The sequence below is a fragment of the Carlito syrichta genome, unplaced genomic scaffold (genome assembly GCF_000164805.1).
Source record: "Carlito syrichta isolate Samal-C Ts95f unplaced genomic scaffold, Tarsius_syrichta-2.0.1 Scaffold314267, whole genome shotgun sequence".
Taxonomy (NCBI): Eukaryota; Metazoa; Chordata; class Mammalia; order Primates; family Tarsiidae; genus Carlito; species Carlito syrichta.
Genome location: NW_007258363.1, coordinates 408872 through 422272, shown reverse-complemented (window position 1 = coordinate 422272; position 13401 = coordinate 408872).

The window sequence follows — 13401 nt, the reverse complement described above, 5'->3', positions numbered from 1 at the left end:
ACTTTCTCTGTCTTTCTAAGTTTTACTTCTTTCTAGATATTTTTTAACTTCTATTTCCTGGTAGACTGGGTAGTCAGCTCTTGTTCCCGAAAGCTGTTTCCCCTAGGGCTAAGATTAGAAACTAAATTACCATGATAGTTTTGTTGCCCTGCCCCTAGCCAGGTAGAACGTTTTCTTTTGTTTCGTTAATTACCGAAACTCTGTCTGCTTCAGCCCATGGCCGCCATCTTGGAAGCCCTGCATTTCCTTGTTCAAGAGTGTGACAGCTACTATTTGATTTTTAGAGTAGACTTGTTGGGATAAAATATATACATATACACTCATAGCTGCGTAAATCTATGCTTGCTGTTTTGTTTCCTTTTGCTACATTATTCAAGTGTAATAGTTACTATATGATTTATAAAAGAATTAACGATAAGGTATTAGCTTAATAGGATATAGCATAGTATTAAAGTCCAATAACTAGATCATATGAAAATTAAAGTTTAGACATATGAAACATGAATTATAGTAAAGTTTTGTAGTTTAAGAATAAGTTTTAACTCTGTTATAAGGCATTACATTAAATCATAATAAGTTAATAGTATAACTGACAGTTAAGTAATTTAACTAAACTTATAGATTATAGTATAGTGTTAAGTTGATAATATTAATTGTTAAAAATATTGGGAATCAGTGAACTTGGATTGAACCTAGAGTTAACTCAGGAAAGTTTTTTGTATTAATCAGGGTATAGAGCAAAGAGTATAATATGAATGATTCGTTGAACATTATGGAAAACACTTTGAACGATTTGTATTGAAATTGTGCACCTGTGACCTTGATGTAAGCACGGCAGGCATCATGGAATTTGAATTGTTTGCTTGGAAATTGCAGATCTCGTGGTGGTCTTGTGATGCATAGTTTGTAAAGCACGAAACTTGTACGCCCCCAGTGAGTGATTATCACATTGCTGGAGGGTATAGAAAATGGTATATAAGTTGGAAAAGGTTTGAATAAAATCGGCTTCAGTCTTGGCCAGACTGTTCCCAGAAGAGCTGCCTCCGAGTAGTTTTCTTCTCTCCGTTCTGATTCACCGGTGCGGTCCTAACCCTTCCCTGGTCAGTGCAGGTCACCGACACAAATTCTTGTTAGAACTTTTCTTCATTTGTGATAAAAGTTTACTAAGATAAAGGAATGTCAGAAAACATTGTGGGCAGGTTTATGTGACACACTGATAAATTTCCAGTATCCTCCCATGATTACTTGCACACTGAAAGCGAAGGCTCCTCTCCTGAAATTCCTAACATCTGATACTTGGTAGAAGCTAGTTGTGGACTTGATCACTTAAAAAAAAGTAAATATTTATGAAATGATGTCCATATTTCTGGTAGGTATTAAAAGGTACAGATAAGAAAGTTTAACACTACATTTAATTGAGTTAAAAAAATTAAATATTAAAGTGGTATTTTAAAAAATATTTTTAACTTTTGCATTTTCCTGAGACTCCAAGAGACCATATAAGACTAAATTCAACTTCATACCTCTTAGTTTATTTATCTACATGCTAGTCAACTGAAAAAGAAAAAAACTATCACATTTAGCAAAACATCTTGTTGTAAACCACCAATGATAGAAAATGTCCCTTACTTTTCTCTCTATATGTACTTATTTTGCGATCACATTTTTTTCTATATCAAGTACATTTATAATATTTTAAAGTTGGCTTTGATGTGTTTTTATGCATTTCAAGTATAAATTCCGTATTTTATTCTGATCATTATAGTCATGTTTTTCAACAGAAATATTATCTGAATAAATTAAAATAGAAATTTCTATTGTTTACTGTTAGGTCAGAGCAAGAAGGATGTCTGGTTTCTGGTGCCACACAAAAGATGCAACATAGCCGGACTCTGTGGCTCAGCCTGTAATCTCGCGCCTTTGGGAGGCTGAGGTGAGTGGATTGCCTGAGCCCGCGGGTTCGAGACCCGCCTGGGCAGCGAGACCTCATCTCTACAATAAATAAAAAATCAGCCGGGCGTGGTAGCGCATGCCTGTAATTCCGGCTACTCGGAAGGCTGAGGCGAAAGGATCGCCGGAGCCCAGCAGGTCGAGGCTGCGGTGGCCGGGAGCGGCCACTGCACTCCAGTCTGGGCGACAGAGTGAGACTCCAACTCAAAAAAAAAAAAAAAAAAAGATGCAACAAATTGCATAGAAGTTAGATTGGAAAATATAGTTTATTCCGAAAGTAAATGAGAGATAGAGAGAGAGAGAGAGAGAGATTCACCTCCCCAAAGGAGGGAAAGGGCCAAAGCTAAGAAAACATGGTGGCCATAGCTCAAAGAACACATGGCCTGGACAGTGCTTGACAAAATAATGGCGAATGGCTACTGGAGGTCGAATGCTTTTAAACCTTCCCCTTGATGGGAACAGATCATTAAGGTGATTGTGTGGTGGTGGTCTTTTTCACATCATCATGAAGCACAGGTACTGATGTCAGGTGATGGATGCCAGGCAGATGGGTGGGCTGGTAATATATTGTTGCCTTGATGATAGGGAGTAATGAAGGTTTCGAAGGGCTGATTAGGTTACTTTGTTTACAAAGCAAGCTGTGGAGGGGGTTGTAAGACAATTACCAACCCCTATCTCTGAGAAACTGGTTCCGTCCTTGGCTAGTGATGAGAGGGTAAAGCAAACTGTGAGAAAACCTGACAAAGTTACGCAATGTTAGAATGACCACTCTTTGGTTATATTGACTCCATTTATTGGCTATATTGACTCCTTTCATTTACCATGCTTTAAGTATTATACCATGTACCAGAAATAAAAAGATAATACAGATATGTAAGCAAATACATTGCAATATAGTAAATGAAGACACGCATAAACAGAAATACAAAATTCAAAATGAGATCATGCTGCACACACAAAGATTAATTCTATCAAAATATAATATTGGAGGGGGAAGAAGATAATTTAATGCAACTTTTTTTAGAAGAGGGAATGTTTGCATGGTGTAAGTTGGTGCAATGTAAAAGGCAAGACAACTGTGAGACAGGCCTGGCTCTTTTGTAGATTTCTATGGTCTCTAGCAACTCTCTAAGGAGAGTGGTAAAGTGTAACTAATAGGAGGTCAGCATCTGTCTAGAAAACCAGCACATAAAATTCTTGTTTTCACACTTAGTGGTGAAGACTAAACTCTGACCTTTTTTTCTTTTGCCCGGATTCCTAACTCAGGGACATGGGAAGTCATGCCCTACAAACCATGAAATCTCATCAGTTAGGTTTTTATTAACTCCACATAATGAGATTTACTTTCCAACCTGAAGCTGGCATGATAACACATAACAGATAAAGTAGGTAATGAAAAAGGGTTTATGACCCTGCAAAGTCCTGTCTTAGAGAAATTTGCATCTGTATAGACTCCCCTTCCCTGAGGATCCCAGATTCTTGGCACCTTTTAAGACACTTAGCACTAAGGCCTGCTGAGACAGGATATAGCTAGAGAAAGGCTAGGCAGACTGATAGGCGGGTCCTCTGGTAACAATGAAGCAAACTCCTGACAGGCCTCTCAGGTTCAGTGTTGGTAAACAAGCTGTCTGGGAGCCTCTCAAGCTAGAGCTTAAGTACTCACTGCTGAGATCAAAACAACCAATCAGCTCTCCATTAGGCGCCTACCTCCTCCTGACTGGTCCCTAATACTGACCAATTAGAACTGCTATAGCGCACAGCTAGCTTGGGCTTGGGGTTACATAAGCACCAGGTTTTCGGCCCCAGATGACAACCCCTTAGGGGCCCCTCCCACCGTGGAAGCTTTCCTGTCCTCTCGATAAATCCTGCTTTCTCACTTTCTGGCTGTCCGTGTCCCTCATTCTTCCTGGGCCTGAGACAAGAACCTCAACCCTAAAGAGCTGTGACCTGAAGAACTGCAGAAGATTATCGGTCGCAGCCGAAGACTCATGTGCCCCAGAGGCTGACTTGCCAGCCAAGAGTCAGCTGAACCAGAAGAGCTGCTGGATGAAGGTGAGACTCTGAAGCTGAGACGCCTCTGAGGCTAGGCTTGCCAGCCCAGTAGAGCCAACACTCCGGGGGCTAGGCTTGCCAGTCCGCTGAACCAGCAACACTCTCAGGGCTTGGTTTGCCAGCCCATTAGAGCCAACACTTCCGGGACTAGGCTTACCAGTCCCTCAAGACCACCTTCTCTGGGGTTTGGCTGGCTGACCCATTAAGCTGACACTCTCAAAGCCCAGGCTGACCTGAAAAATCTGCATCACTGCCACTTATTTATTTACTTACTTATTTTTGAAGGTTTGTTGTTTTCTTTTTTTTAAGATGTGGGGTACAATTCAGAGTTAGGTATACAGATGTTCATTATGCAGGCCCTTTTGTTGATGAGGTGTGTCCCCCACCCTAGCAGTTTCCCACTACTGCCAATCCCTGTTTTTTTTTTTTCTTTTTTTTGAGTTGGAGTCTCACTCCATTGCCCAGGCTGGAGTGCAGTGGCATGCTCACGGCCACCACAACCGGCCTGCTAGTCTCAGGTGATCCTTCCACCTCAGCCTTCCAAGTAGCTGGAACTATAGGCATGCACCACCATGCCCAACTAATTTTTTTTATTTACTGTATAGATGTGGTCTCTCCAAGTTGTCCAGGCTAGTCTCGAACCACTGGGCTCAGGTAATCCTCTCACCTCAACCTCCCAAAATGCTGGAATTATAGACGTGAGCCATTGTGCCCAGTGCCAATCCCTTTCTTATAGTATTATAATTGTTCAAAGTCTGCTTATGAGTGAGAACATGTGGTATTCAGTTCTTTGTTTCTGTGATTGATCACTCATTAGAGCCTTTGTCTACATATCAAGAGCCTTGGCTTCCTCATCCCTCCTACACTTTATCTTTACTCAGTCTTTCTTTTACTGATTTCAAGTTCTTTAGACAAAGTTTTACCTTTTCTAACAATTACCAATCAGAAAATGTTTGAATCCACCATTAGCCTGCAAGCCCCTGCTTGGAGATATTCTGCCTTCCTGGGGCCAACCAACGTAAACTCACATGTATTGATTTATATTTCACCTGTAACTTCTGTAAAATGAAGATAAAAATAACATCCACCTCATTAGTCACTGTTAAGACTTTTTTGGGCCTGGCACAAAGTATTCATTCAGAAATGGTTAACTTTTCTAGCTTCTATTACTGTTCTCAAAATTTCCACACACAGCCACTCCACGTCAAGAGCCTTTTTGCGACTTCCTGGGAAGATGTACTTCCATCACTGCTGCATTACCCTTATGTTTTTTCATGACCTGCAGCTTTGTTGATTCTCTAGGATCCATCAAGGTATAGTTCTTCACTTTCCATCTTTCAGAGACTCCCAAATCATTGATTTACTAATATCAACCTTCCCTTATCAGTCATGATGTTATTCTTTTTCATAGCTGTTTACTAACATTAAATGATTCCCTATTTTAGAGGGACAAATGTATTTGTTCAATACATCAACCTAACAAGATACCTGAAAATGCTGTGTTTTTTTTGAAAAATTATTTTTAAACTTAGTAACAGTAAGCTGAAACAGAAGCAACAACAAAAAAGACATAGTAAATTCCCAGCTGGGAAGTTTAACTTGTTCCCTAAAACCATATTTTTTTATTTTGTTTTATGGAGTGTGAGGGTTTGCTTTATTGTAACATATTTATTTCCTCAATGTGTTGGTCATATGAGTTCTTAACAGTTTTTCAAGGCAGGTGGAATTGAAAAATTTATAAAGCAAGATCTTTCCGTTTTGTCACCAAGGGAGAAAAGGTTTATGGGATCTGTTTGTAGGCCTTTTTGAAACTGTATAAAGGATCTTGACACAGACTATAAGACAACATTGTCAATACCCTAACTGAAAGGTGGTACCTATAGAAACCTAAAAGAAACTTAGTTTATTGTTAGTTTAGTCTTTTTGCCTCAGCATAACCATTAGAAAGCATTCAGACATTCTACTGCAGGACCAGGGGAGCCTGTCCCAGCCCTCTTCCCCCCCAAATCTCCCTCAGATGAATCTCCCTCAGATGCAAGACCAGGACAACCCAAACCTTTCAATTCATGGTTTAGCATAATAATCTCTAGTAAACTTTTAGATTCCTTGACAAGGCAGAAAATCAAAGATCACCCTTTGGCTGGCCAAAACCATAAAAGTGATAATATGACCACCTTTAGTCAGGGAGTTTGTGGATTTCAAATGTCTAACAAGTCTCTACCAAGAAAAACCCATCCAGGCCCAAACACCCCAAGTTAGCCTAATCAACCCTTTGTGATTCAGACAGACCACATCATGTGACTAACCCACCCATCTACATGCTGTTCATCACCTGAAATCAGTACCTGTGCTTGCCTATCCCTTTGTGATGACATGGAGCAGACCACTATCCAATCACCTTAATGATCTTCTCCTATCAAGGGTAATGGTTAAAAGGACTCAACCATGAGTAGCCATTGGCCATTGCCTTGCTAGCCTCTGGTGTGGCCATGTGCTCTTTGAGTTGTGTCTGTTGCCATGCTTCCTGGCTTTGACCCCCTCCCTCACCTTGGGGAGGTGAATCTTCTCTCTCCCTTCTCTTTTTCTCTCTAATTTACTTTTTTTTTTTTTTGAGTTGGAGTCTCACTCTGTCGCCCAGACTGGAGTGCAGTGGCTGCTCCCGGCCACCGCAGCCTCGACCTGCTGGGCTCCAGCAATCCTTCTGCCTCAGCCTTCCAAGTAGTCGGAATTACAGGCATGCACTACCACGCCCAACTGATTTTTTGATTTATTATAGAGATGAGGTCTCGCTGCCCAGGTGGGTCTCGAACCCGCGGGCTCAGGCAATCCACTCACCTCAGCCTCCCAAAGGTGCGGGATTACAGGCTGAACCACTGAGCCTGGCCTCTAATTTACTTTTAAATAAACTATATTTTTAAATTTAACTTCTGTGCAATTCTTTGCATCATCCATGCAGATTCGGATTGCACCTCAGATGGCCACATGTGGGAAGTGATCTCTTTTTAAATAAATAGTTTTTCTTCATCTCTTTGTGTTGCAAATCTTTGTGTTATTGGAATCTCTGGTTCTGGTGGTGCTGTGGCCCCTCTGCACCCTCCTAACAATAACTCTCCATACCTAACACTAACTACTAGAAGACTACAGGAAAAATTATTTTTAAAAAGTAAAAATATTCCTAGAACTATGACTTGAAAGTAACTGATTATTTTTAACCAAAGAGGCTAACGAGTTATTTCTAACCTAAGAGAAACTTAACTACAATATGCGAAATTCTTGCAAATAATTTCTCCTACCCCCACCCCCCCAAAATTTACCCTCTGTCTATGGTTTGTCATCTGACTCATTCAGCAGTTCTAAAAAAACAGAGACTTGTAATGATTTTAGTTTATTTAAATATCTTTCTACTATGGTAAAGTATCTTTTAAATGTTTAAATTTATTGTAGGATATATTTATTTAAATTGGTTCCTTAAAATATGTTATCATGTGTATTTATATCATTTCTTTTTTCTCACCTCTTTTTTGTGATTATATCTAAATGAAAATGTGCTTAAACCGTTAAATTACTCACTTTTCCCCTATGGCATAACACAAAGTTTTAATCTGATAGCCAGATGATTCTATTTTCTTGCATTGCAATCAGGTAAGCTAATTTGTTGTATGAAATGATTTTAGTGAAATACTGAAGTCATTTTAAAGCTTTAGAGCCCTAGCACAAAACAAATGGCACACTCAGAACTGATACCCCAACATATGGTGATTTGACATGCTAAATTGAAGAAGTCTCAAGGTCTCTCTGAGCCACATCCCCCCCCCCCCAGTGACTCTCTCAAGCCGCTCCTCCCACCCCATTTCATTATCTATTGCAGGAAAGAAGACTAAGGTATAACCTGAGCAAACCTTTTTACAAGTACAGTGACTGTTCCCAGGGATCATTTAAATTCCAAAGAAAGCTATTTGCAAGGTATTCTCCCTGGCAATCATTTGTTGCCTCTCAATAGAATTCTTATTCTTCTTCCTCCCATAACCTGCTTTATCAACATCCAAGCACATATTCTTTCTATAATCTCAAGATGATATTTAAGTTTCTGTAACTCATTGGGATGTTGAGAGTCTGCATTCTGAAAGCTCTTGTGTATACACATTGAATGCATTTGTATGCTTTTTGTCTTATTAAGCAATCAGTCTCATGCCCGTGATTTTTTTAGCAAGCCATTTTAGGACCCTTGGCTCTACCCCCTACACCCCTACACTGGGAAGTTTCATAAAGGGACTAGTTTCAAGCTGTGGGCAGACTTAAGAAGAAGCAACAAGGAATGGTCCAGAACCCTGAGGCTGGCATGAGCAGGGAGCCCTTACCACCTACTTTGGACATGTTACCTGTGACAGCATTTTTCACTTTATTTACATACCTATACATTCTAACTTTTATTAAACATATATGAAATCATATTGATCAGAATAATCTGCAATTTTTTTTTTTTTTAACTTGGCATTCAATTTTGGAAATCCTAACTGCCACATATCATTCCTTGATATAGATTTACCAATTTAAAATAATTTTTAAAAGGATAAATAAGTATGGAATAAAAATCCATAATAAATAAATAAATAACCAAATAAGTGAAATGAATGGAATTTTTTTTACATGGTAAATAAAGAGAAAAATGTTTTAAAATTGTGAATGGTGTTTGACTAAGTCATCACCTAGAAAACCATACCTGGAAACTTTTCATTGACTTAAGCTTGTTTCTGATTTCCCTGTCAGTGCTTACTGTAATGAATGCTGCTTATGTTCTTTGAGCATATTTCTATTAGTTGCTCTATGTATTTCTCTGACTTAAAGAAACATTATATCTTGTTTGTTTGGATCTCACTACCTATTTCTTGTTTAAATTATATTGTATTTTTCTGTTTGATCTGAATTTATACAAGGCAAGAGACCTTTGCAGGTAGAGGGAGGGACCAGCATAGCAGGCAACATGTGCCAGTTATTGGGTCTGGGAGAACAAAAATGAAAAGAGATACCTATAGAAACCTAGAATAAACTTAGGCCTCAGGATAACCATTTTTGTTCGGACTTTACCCCTGATATGCTTTGAATCTAGCACAGGTTAGACATAGATAAATTTCCAATTGGCAGGTTTTAGGAAGCGCTCAGACATTCCATTGCAGGCCAAGCCAGCAGGCTACCCCACCCCCTCGGCAAATTTCCATCAGATGCAAGACAAGGACAGAACCTTAGAAATGATAATAGACCACCTTTTGGTCAAGGAGTTTGTGAACTGCAAGTGTCTGACAAGTTTCTAGTAGGGAAGCTCTCTCCCCTTATCTCCTCCATCTAGTTCACCACCTGAAGGCACAAGATGCTAATGTCTGACAATGTCAAGATCTAAGTCTCACGTGGCTGGCTACAATCACCTTCAAAGACCTGCAGCCCTGGACACTCCTCCAGACCTTAAACCCTAAAGACCTTTAAATATATGCAGTTCCTGGCTCTTTGAGGCCACACTTGCCTGTGAGTGTCAGACCCATTTCCAATCTGTAGAAGGTGAATAATAAACTGTACTTCCTTCTATTCTCTTCTTTGTTGAAATCTTGCATTATTCCCACAGCGTCGGCACCAGCACCAGCCCACCTCCCTTCAGTGGACTCTTTCAGAAAGTGTAATATAATTGCCCAACTCTCCCTCCATACCTTCTACCACTGTGTCAGTAATAGACGGTAAGAAAGATTAGCCAAATTATTTTATTGAGTATATATTTTGCCTTTACCAAGTATGTTCAAATAGCTTGAGTGAATCCAATAAACATCAAGTCTGGAAAGCCTGTTGGAGCACTGAGTTCTCCTTTGTGGAGCCTGGGTTTGAAATCATGAACATTAATATTGAATTAAGAGTAGTTAAGGAAGCTCAGGACAGAACTAAATAAAAATAAACACAATACTTTAAGAACCACTCATCCACCGTAATTAATGTTATCATCATGCTAATGTAATTTGCTTTGGTTTGTTGGGTTGGGTAGATTTATAAATCCTAATATGGTCTCACTGATTATTGCTGCCTATAATTTAAAAACCTTGTAGAGCAGCTTTGTGTCAAACTTCTACCAGCTAAATTATGCTTGAAATTATACTATGCTTTAAAACCAAGACATCTTTTTGGTTTTATTATTTGACTTCTTTTCACTTGGATGCAGTTCATTAGTGACTCAACCTTTTCCTCTGATGCCCAGAAATAACTTAAAGTTTCTCTAATAACCATTTGGGTCAGTTGCAGGTTTATTGTTTCCCAGTTTTGAATGCACCTTTCAACAGTACTCTATAACTTTTTAAAGAATTTTTCCATTAAAGCAAGCAGTAGAGGGTGCTTAAGGAACAATACAAGAGAAGGTGGCTTCCCGTGTGAGCTGAGTGTCCCATTGAGGGGTGAAGACATCTGAAAAAGCCTGCCCCAGTCACCTGCCCAGGCTGGGTACCTCTGATGTTGCAGCCTCAACCTGATGATAAACTTTTGCAACCCTCTCTACGGGGGAAGCAGAACTCAACGGGCTGTGAGCCTCAGAGGCAACCTGCCCCAACAGGTATCTGGAAGCCACTGCACACTCACATCTCAGCTGTGTCCCGTACACCCCATGGGCTATCGTACTCCAAATGACTCAGGTCTGTTCCTGTTTCCTCAATCTTGCAAAGTTCCCTGCTATCCTGCAAGCTGACTCACACCTTCAGTGAGGTCTTCACCCCTTCCAAGTCCATCCTTCCTTGGGTACTCTCTCAGCCCTAGAGTCTCATACTTATAGTTTCCTTGGTATAGTTCCTTTTATTTTTTTGCCATAGTTAACAATGCCTTGTATCATACATCTCTTGTTTAACCAATTATGTGGTGCTTATCTCTTGACTGGACCAGACTTCCACGTCATTTTGACCTGGTCTTCTCATTAAAAAATGTATGGAAATGCACACATCTGTTACAGACAACTTAAGAATGACTTCTTGCCATCATATGCAAGGCAAATCATGACAATGCATTGAAATATTTTAAAACAGCATTATTTAATTTCAGTTATGGATGACTTTAATAGCATATAGAATGAATGTGCATTTTCAGGAAAAAGTCATTGTAATTATTTAAAAAATTTGCAGATGATTTCCTGAAATAGATTATGCCTAACTTACTGGAGTTCTTTGACTATCTGGTTTACATTAAGGATCTGTGAATTTTAAATTTCTATTAATTTATAGATGATATTGACATTATCCTATGTTTAAAATTGGTGGGTGAGTGTGATTACACCTGACCAAAAAATAAAATAAAATAAATAAGAAAAATATATTTTAGAAAAAATATTAAAAATATGTACATCTTCATGAGATTATGTAAAAGAGAAACTTTAGTGAGCATCTTAATTTTTTCTCTTATATTCAAAAATAAATTTGCAAATAAAATTAATAAATAAACTCATAATTCATTTATAATGCATTAATACATCCAAAAATTGGGTGTACTAGGTTTGAGATCATGTTTATTACTCAGATTACATCAAGAGAACTAAATACTTAAGCCAAAAATGCATTCATTCTAGAAAATTCAATTTATGGATTCTTGAGCTGAGAAATTCCCAAATAATTTGATAAGACTGTGAATTATATTTGAGGCCTACAAGTTTTCGTTCCATTTAAGTTTAACTAATAACGTGTCTGAACAATACACTATATTAGAACACAAAGATGAATATCATTAGCATCTGGATAGGGTGAGGATGGATGGATCGAGAGGGAGAGGTACAGCAGAGAGGGGCGCAGCACCGCCAGAGCTGGAAAGCCGGTGGTATGTGCTGGCAACCCAGAGATCCCAGTAAATGCAAAGGATTGCAACACACAGAGGAGTAAGCGAAGATAAGATTTATCTAAGAAAAGTTCGCCCCCTCACAGACAGGGAGCGGGCATACACTCCAGGTGACTGGTGTCATAGCGCCCCAAAGCTCTGGCTTAAATCCTTTTCCTTGGAGATGTTGCAGTCGGGTAGATATGACTGCTGTGACTGACTTCCTTGTCGACCACCTGCGGATGTCTTGGAGAACCTGTGACACAGAGACCTACTAATGTCCACCCACATTATCATAGCCTCTAGAGAAGGGTGTGACAAGGATTCTAATTCTCCTGCACCTTCCCGAACAACAGTCCTAATGGAGGATGCGCTTCCCCTTATCTCCTAGGCATTCCTGATGGGTAGCTTCAGGGGATCCTTGGCTTCCCTGTAGATAGTGCCCAATTTGCTGGAAGATTGAATCCCCACCTCCTCTCCCTCTGAGTGGTTATAACTTGTGTGATTACAAGTTTCATGACTTGTACAGTCCTTGCCCAATGCATGATGTCTTAGGCCTTGTAAATTCCCTTTAATCTAGGCAAGCTTGATTGCCACTATGAAATACCTCTGATACCTGGAAGTCTGTTTCTGAAAAGACAAAGTCGATAAAGTTAATTTTACCTGAAGTATGCATTTCTCCAAAAGCATAGCTGCTACTTTCTCATCATTGTGCCAGGGTTTAAGAACAAGATAAAAATGGCTTCCTACTCTCAGTCTGTCCTTTCAAATATGACCCCTACATTCTTTCATTTTTGAAAACTTGGATCTGGACTGATGAGAGTTGTTTAGTCTTGGTATTATTTTAATTTTATTTATTTGTTGAGGAGTATGCTTTATTATTATTACTCTTTTAAATTTCCATTTGAGAAAAATTTGTTAAGCGAGGTTTGTGAGGAAAATATAGTTTGCTAGGTTTGTGAAGGGATAGCTTTCTATAGAGACCAAAGATGATTGGCACTGAGGGCCTACTTTAACAAAGCTTTGGTGACCATTACAGATTGAAGTGCTGGGCTCTCTTTTTGAGACCTGTTCTTTTATTCTGGCTCAGCCTAGAAAAGCTAGTGTCCAGTGAACAACATGAACATTACTTAAAATTGAAAATTTATGCCTAATAATACCATAGTACTCTTAGGATTATAAAGTATATTCAAATACACCATTTCAATTAATCCTTATAAATTAAGTGCCAAATCATTAGAAAGGACACTCTGACATTATAAAATATTCATAGTTAGAGCAATTAACACTTATTTTTCCTTGGACACACTTGGATGCATTATTAAAATAATAATTTTGCACGAAATATATCATTTGATACTAGCAACTCTGGTGATATTACTTAGCTTTTACAGATTGTAAGCACAAGGCTTAAAAAAATGAAGTCATTTCTTTAGGTTCAGAAAATATGTAAACAGTTCGGCACAGATTCCAATTCAAGTCTATCTAAAAATCTGTGTCTTTCCACTGTACCTCAGTAGTTCTCTCTCCTTCTTCCTTCCCTCCCTGCCCTCCTCCCTCCCTCCCTCCCTTCCTTCC